The following is a 6979-nucleotide window of genomic DNA, read 5'->3' as shown; positions in this document are numbered from 1 at the left end:
TTGTCATGCGGCACTGACCTCTATCATATTGTGACGCGAGATAGTTTTAATATTTTTCAATATTTTAATCTATTGTACGTCTTCGGATTGCGTGCAGGTGAGTACAGTATAATATGATAATGAAGCGGTACGCGACGTAGCTTCGTTTGACACTATGGTTCAATCTCAACCGCTTACGTTGCACTCGTGTAATTTAGATAACATTGTTCTTAATTTGGTGGTTTAACGCTAGGTGAGTATGGTATAATGTGAAAAAGAAGCTGTACGCGACGTAGCTTCGTTTGACACTATGGTTCAATCTCAACCGCTTACGTTGCACTCGTGTAATTTAGATAACATTGTTCTTAATTTGGTGGTTTAACGCTAAACTTATATAAATATTAGAGGCTATATTTTGGGCGATATAGTGATATAAATCGCGGTGGCCATTCATTTTGCAACCGCATAGCCGGAATTCCTTATATACAACGACGATATGGGGATGATGATGAAGAATGTACTTTAAAAATACAGAGTGCGGATACTGTCTTGGATTTATTTATTTTAATTAATTTTTAATTTTATTTAGTTTATACATCATTATTCATTATATTCACCATGTAATTTAAAAAAAAGTGTGCTACAGGCAATAGTCAATTAACAAACATATACATAATTTACACAATTTATCTATACATAATAATCAAACAAGCATCCATGGGTCAAAACACCCTTCTAGCTAAACAAAAGTCATTTTCTTTTACTTTTTTTTAATTTTTTTAATTTCACTTAATTTCAGTACAATTAAGTGAAATTCTACTTGTATGAAGACCTGAAGGTGGGTGTTTTTACAATTATTCTAAAATGTCTTTTAGTTTCTAAAAAATGTAAAGTATGAATCAAATGACAGAAGGCATGTAGTAATTGTGTTCAACATGTTTTTCAGCAAAGTTTTGATTTTGATAATTTAGAGGCATTAGATATTTTTGTACCAAATGATGCACCTTTTTTTAAGGCTAAAAGAACATTGTTTACTGCACCGGCAATATAATCAGAGAAAAACTAACACTTTTTTTTTTTTTTTAAGTCAGCTGAGCAGACCGCATTAGACGTGCAGGCAGGACCCCTCAGCAGTGCAGGCGTGCAGGCTTTTGTAATAAGGTAAAATAGGTAGAAATGTTGACTTTTCTGTCATTTCTTAAGTAAAAATAAGTGGAAAGGTGAAAAACTGGTAAAAAGTGTAGCCTACAAGTAATGTCCCCTTTTTTCCCTTAATTTTTTCACTTTCCCCTTTTTTTCCCCCCTTTCCCCCTCCTTTTTTTCTCATTTTTTCTTTTCCCCCACCCATAGCAGTCCTTTTCGCCCCGTTCTTGGCCGAGTGGTTAAGGCGATGGACTGCTAATCCATTGTGCTCTGCACGTGTGGGTTCGAATCCCGTCCTCGTCGTTCCACTCCTTTAGCGGTGGTTCTCAATCCGCTCTGCACCTTTTGTGTATTGTCCTTATGTGACGCATTCAGTTCAGTTCGTCGGAGTTAGGTATAAACGGAGGTTGGAGCCAACTCGAAATGGGTGGGACTTGAGCCCCATGTAGGCTGTTCAAACCTCATGGGGCTTTTGATTGATTTATTTAATGTATTGTACATGACACAGAGTTACAGCTTGTACACATAACCCAACCCCAAACCTACCCCTTACAATAATGCAAAAGTAGTAATTGTTGTACAGTGTGAGAAAAATTACGCTATATTGATGTGTGCATGCTCGCAGCATAAGTTCTTCCCACTTGGAGGTCTCCCAACCTACTTGCGGAGTAAGTCCCTGCCACCTGGATGTCTCCGGGCTGCAGCGATACATACTTGGTTCGTTGAGTGCTCTAGTAATGTAGTAAATAATGAAAACACACAGAGTGATGAGGTGGCCGAGTGGTTTAGGCGATGGACTGGTAATTCATTGTGCTCTGCATGCGTGGGTTCGTATCCCATCCTTGTTGTTCCTTGCGGTTAACGGTGGTTGTTAATCTGCTATACACCTTTGGAGTGATGAGGTGGCCGAGTGGTTAAGGCGATGGACTGCTAATTCATTGTGTTCTGCATGTGTGGGATCGTATCCCATCCTCGTCGTTCCTTGCGGTTAACGGTGATTGTTAATCTGCTATACACCTTTGGTGTACCTTCCTTATGTGACACATTCAGTTTAATGAGTGCTCCACTAACAAGCTGATGATCTGAATACAGTGTGTAAAATAATGGAGGCACGCAGGGTGAACGATTGGTCAAGTAGATGGATTGCTAATCCACTGTGCTCTAAACGCCGACTTCTGATTCTGCCTTATTCCACCGAAAATAATGCAGCACGAAACAGAAAAGGAACCTCTTTTGATAACAAGATGTTAAGCTTCCAGAGAAACAGGCAAAAATTGCCAAGGCTGATTGTATTTCAAGTCATCCTGGTGGGGTATTGGATAAAGTTTTCAACCAGCAATAATCATGCCTCGGCTGTACCTCATAAGCTACAATATTGCCTCTGCGAAAGAATGGCAGAGAAGGTCGCGACCTCTTCCGTGCACCCATGCATCCAGCTAGCAATATGTACGAGAAGCCTTATTCATTACTCTCTCTTTATTTAAAGAAGAGTGAGCGTTGCTTTCCTGAACCCTGTGGGGAGAGAATTATGGGTATCCTGGTAACAAAGGGGTGGAGTTCTAAAGCTCGTGGCTGAGGTCAGGAACGATTCGATTCGACGAGCCCCCAGGGGGGGCGGATAGGATACTGAAGAGTGCAAGGATACTGCAAACAAGTTCTGAGGGTGGTCCCGTGTCAAATGTGCCTACCTTTTGCTAAACTCATGTGTTCTCTCAATGTTCTTTCCCACAAAGCAGAACAGCACATAAAAGAATCAGAAGCACATCTCTCTCTCTTTCAACACCACTGTGAGGCCCCTATCCCCTAGAACCCAATGTTCCTTGCAGCTCAGTTGTAGAGTTAAAATTTGAATCCACCCAACCATTTACAACACGTTATACTGAACCTGGTCTCGTTGTGGCTATGGGGAGCCATTTAGACAGCGGGGTTGGTTCAGAGTGAATTTTGGTCACAGGTCCACGTCAACCAAAAGTCGAGAACAGGGAGCATCTGCCGAAACCCGGAATTGAACTAGGGTCCTTGAGAGCTTCAGTCTAACACACGCCCAACTGAGCTATTTCAGCCACATAAGCCAGTGGGCTAACCAGCAGGGATTTCAATAAGACCACCAGTCACTTTGCGAGAAGAGCAGAGCTGACATCCCAGAGAAAAAAAGAGGCTGGCCCATACGGGGATCAAACCCCCAACCTTGGCGTTATTAGCACCACGCTCTAACCAACTGAGCTAACCGGCCTGGTTCTGACAGGACTTTTTACCAATTTGCCAAAAATGTCCTGATAGCCTATGACCCTAAAGAGACAGAAGAGCTTCAGGACCAAGCCTCACCAAAGGCTCGTCCAGGATTTGCAGCCTGGACATCTCGCACCCAAAGCGAGAATCATACCCCGAAAGCCAAGTCAATTATTTCTAATAAATCACATGTAAAAAAACAAAAAAACAAAAACAATAAAAAAAACAAGTTGATGCAAAGTGTTGTACAACCACAGGAAAGCTCAGAAAGTTTCATTTACAGTTTTTCTCGATTGTTAAAACACTAAAACCCATTGGCTGAACAAAGTTCTCAGTTGCCTGAACTCATTTAGCTAATTGTGCAGTCTGTTGTCAATACCTTACACCATTTCACATGCTAAAACACAATTTGCAGATCTCACTTAGACAAGAGGAAGAGGAGGAGGAAGGCAAGAAAGAGGAAGAGGAGGACAAAGAGGAAGAGGAAGACAAAGAGTGGAAATATCTGATGAAATTCAAGCAACAGTCATAGACCATGTTCTTGTCCATGGACTGACAATGAGGGAAGCAGGACTTAGAGTGCAACCCAATTTGAGCCGATTTTCTGTGTCCACCATAGTAAGGACATTCAGAGAAGAGAACAGGTAAAGTATGCTACTGTATTTTTGTAATTGCAAATTTACTGTACTAAACTATATGCAGCTGTTTCAATAGACATTAGTAAAGTTCATCACTGTATGTATAGTACTGCATGAATATTTTTTGTAATTGTATACTGTAGTACAGTGCATTGTAGGCTGTATACTGTAAAATGAACAAATTGTATGGCCCTGAACATTGTGCTTTCCATTTGTTAACAGTACTGACTGCTCAATAGATTTTGACTGGTTGCAGGTTCATATCAACAAAGAACAAGAATTACAGTATCACAGAGACAAAGGACAAATTTGTGAGATGCAGGGTACAGTACTGTAAAAATAGGGGAACAAGGAGGAGAAAGAACAAAAAAGAATTGCAAAGAGCAAAGCAGAGTAGTAATTTCTGATAAATTTTGAGCTACTATGATAGAACATGTTTTCGTTCATCAAAAGACAATGACGGAAAAATATGAAATTTGTTTTGAGATTAAAAATTTACTTCTCCCTGAGAACTATGTGTTTTGAACAATGTGTTTTCTATTTTTTGGTGTATTGTTTACTGACTGCTTGATAGTGTATATCATTTTGATCACTTTGTTTATGATTTGAGAGCAGTGTTTGATTTTGAACACAGGTAAAACTGTTTTGAGGCGAAAGTTTCATTTTGCGAGAGGAGTCAGAGGTTTTTTAAATAGTGCTTGAAGATGAGGTTTTGTGTTTAATGTTTTCAGAAAATGGAGCACGGTTTCAGAAATTGTGATTTAGCAATCGAGAAAAACTGTAAAGAAACACTGAATGAAATCAGCAAACATTAGAAGAAATGAGCTAATAAAAGATGGCAGCCATTAAAATTACCAGAGGAAAAGAACAACAATAGCATGAACAAAAGAAGGAAAATGACCTAACATGGAAGACTTTCTACACCTTGAGACAAAGTCAAAGGATAAGACATCTCTTCTCATACAGCCAGAGGAATTAACTCAAATGATAGAGCACTTGCTTAAAGAAACACTGAATGAAATCAGCAAACATTAGAAGAAATGAGCTAATAAAAGATGGCAGCCATTAAAATTACCAGAGGAAAAGAACAACAATAGCATGAACAAAAGAAGGAAAATGACCTAACATGGAAGACTTTCTACACCTTGAGACAATGTCAAAGGATAAGACATCTCTTCTCATTTGTCCAGGGGAATTAGCTCAAATTGAAGAGCGCTCACTTAGCATGCGAGAGGTAGCGGGATCGATATCTGCATTCTTGAAACAGTGACCTTTACTTTTACATTAACTTCCTTAACTAGACAGTCAGCGCTTTGATGCTATGTAGTCATGCTCCCTACCTGAGCTTTTGGGGCTCTTTGCTGACAAAAAGGTTTTCGAAGCGGGTCGTTTGTACATTCGTGGCAAAAGCAGGTCCTACCGAGCTTTGAACTCAGATCACTGGATTCAGAGTCCAGAGTACTAACCATTACACCATAGAACCTAGACAACAGCGCCAATTGCTAACATTGCAGCAAACACTAAATTACTTATAGGGTCACCAGCAGTAGCTCCAAACTTGTGCTTTTTTTGCTTTTCCTGCCACAAGAAAGTACGCAGGTTCCACCGAGATTTGAACTCGAAGCGCTGGATTCAAAAGCCAGAGTCCTAACCATTACACCATGGAACCACCACTCTCTCAATGGCAGCCATTTGGAAGACAATTTCAGAATTGAACCAGGGACCTTTAGATCTTCAGTTTAACGCTCTCCCAACTGAGCTATTTTAGCCACATAAGCCAGTGGTCTAACCAGCAGGGATTTCAATAAGACCACCCGTCACTTTGCGAGAAGAGCAGAGCTGACATCCCAGAGAACAAAAGAGGCTGGCCCGAACCATTACACCATGGAACCTTGACAACAGTCACAATTGCTAACATTGCCGCAAAGACTAAATCAATAAGAGGGTCAGCAGCAGTACATCCAAACTTGTGCTTTTTTTGCTTTTCCTGCCGCAAGAAAGTACGCAGGTTCCACCAAGATTTGAACTCGTAGCGCTGGATTCAAAAGTCAGAGTCTTAACCATTACACCATGGAACGACCACTCTCTCAAAGAAAAAAAATCTGCCATTTGGAAGGCAGATAGTGTTGTGGCTATGGGGAGCCATTTAGACAGCGGGGTTGGTTCACAGTGAATTTTGGTCACAGGCCCACGTCAACCAAAAGTCGAGGACAGGGAGCATCTGCCGAAACCCGGAATGGAACCAGGAACCTTTAGATCTTCAGTCTAACGCTCTCCCAACTGAGCAATTTCAGCCACATAAGCCCGTGGTCTAACCAGCAGGGATTTCAATAAGACCACCCGTCACTTTGCGAGAAGAGCAGAGCTGACATCCCAGAGAACAAAAGAGGCTGGCCCGTAGGGAGATCTAACCCCCGACCTTGGCGTCATTAGCACCACGCTCTAACCAACTGAGTTAACCTGCCTGGTTCTGACTGGCCTTCTTACCAATTTGCCCAAAATTTCTTGATAGCCTATGACACTAAAGAGACAGAAGAGCTTCAGGACCAAGCCTCAGCAAAGGCTCGTCCAGGATTTGCAGCCTGGACATCTCACACCCAAAGCGAGAATCATACCCCTAGACCAACAAGCCAGCTCGCTATGCTATAGATCCGCTGCCTAGCCACGGGCATCCCTGTTCAAATGGCTTTACAGTTTTTTTCAATTGCTTACACACTAAAATTAAAACTTTCCCACAATTACCAAAACCTTACACTCAAGGAGCAAAACACCGGCCTAGGTTTGCACAACTGTAAGCACATTATCAGCTTCACAATTTTTGCAAAACATTACACACAGTGATTTGCAAAGCACTAAACACACTTGTACGCATTTGACACAGAAATTTATCATGATGTCATTTCCTTGCAATTTCAAAGCAAAGGCTTTCAAATGAACACACCCATGAACCAATTGGTTAAACACTGCCACCAGGTGTGCACACACACTGG

General features: G+C 41.2%; 4 non-coding genes across 4 annotated transcripts; 1 reads left to right on the top strand and 3 right to left on the bottom strand.

The window, feature by feature from the left end:
* Positions 1-2018: 2018 nt before the first annotated feature.
* On the top strand, positions 2019-2100 carry trnas-gcu (transfer RNA serine (anticodon GCU)). The gene has a single exon. It is a non-coding gene; the product is annotated as a tRNA-Ser (tRNA).
* A 1181-nt stretch (positions 2101-3281) lies between these two features.
* trnai-aau (transfer RNA isoleucine (anticodon AAU)) lies at positions 3282-3355 on the bottom strand. Its single transcript has one exon. It is a non-coding gene; the product is annotated as a tRNA-Ile (tRNA).
* Positions 3356-5400: 2045 nt separating this feature from the next.
* Positions 5401-5472, bottom strand: trnaq-cug (transfer RNA glutamine (anticodon CUG)). The gene has a single exon. It is a non-coding gene; the product is annotated as a tRNA-Gln (tRNA).
* Positions 5473-6211: 739 nt separating this feature from the next.
* On the bottom strand, positions 6212-6284 carry trnaf-gaa (transfer RNA phenylalanine (anticodon GAA)). Its single transcript has one exon. It is a non-coding gene; the product is annotated as a tRNA-Phe (tRNA).
* Positions 6285-6979: the final 695 nt, after the last annotated feature.

Source organism: Sinocyclocheilus rhinocerous, unplaced genomic scaffold (assembly GCF_001515625.1).
Source record: "Sinocyclocheilus rhinocerous isolate Xijiao unplaced genomic scaffold, SAMN03320098_v1.1 scaffold13489, whole genome shotgun sequence".
NCBI lineage: Eukaryota > Metazoa > Chordata > Actinopteri > Cypriniformes > Cyprinidae > Sinocyclocheilus > Sinocyclocheilus rhinocerous.
This window is presented reverse-complemented; position numbering and strand designations above follow the sequence as displayed.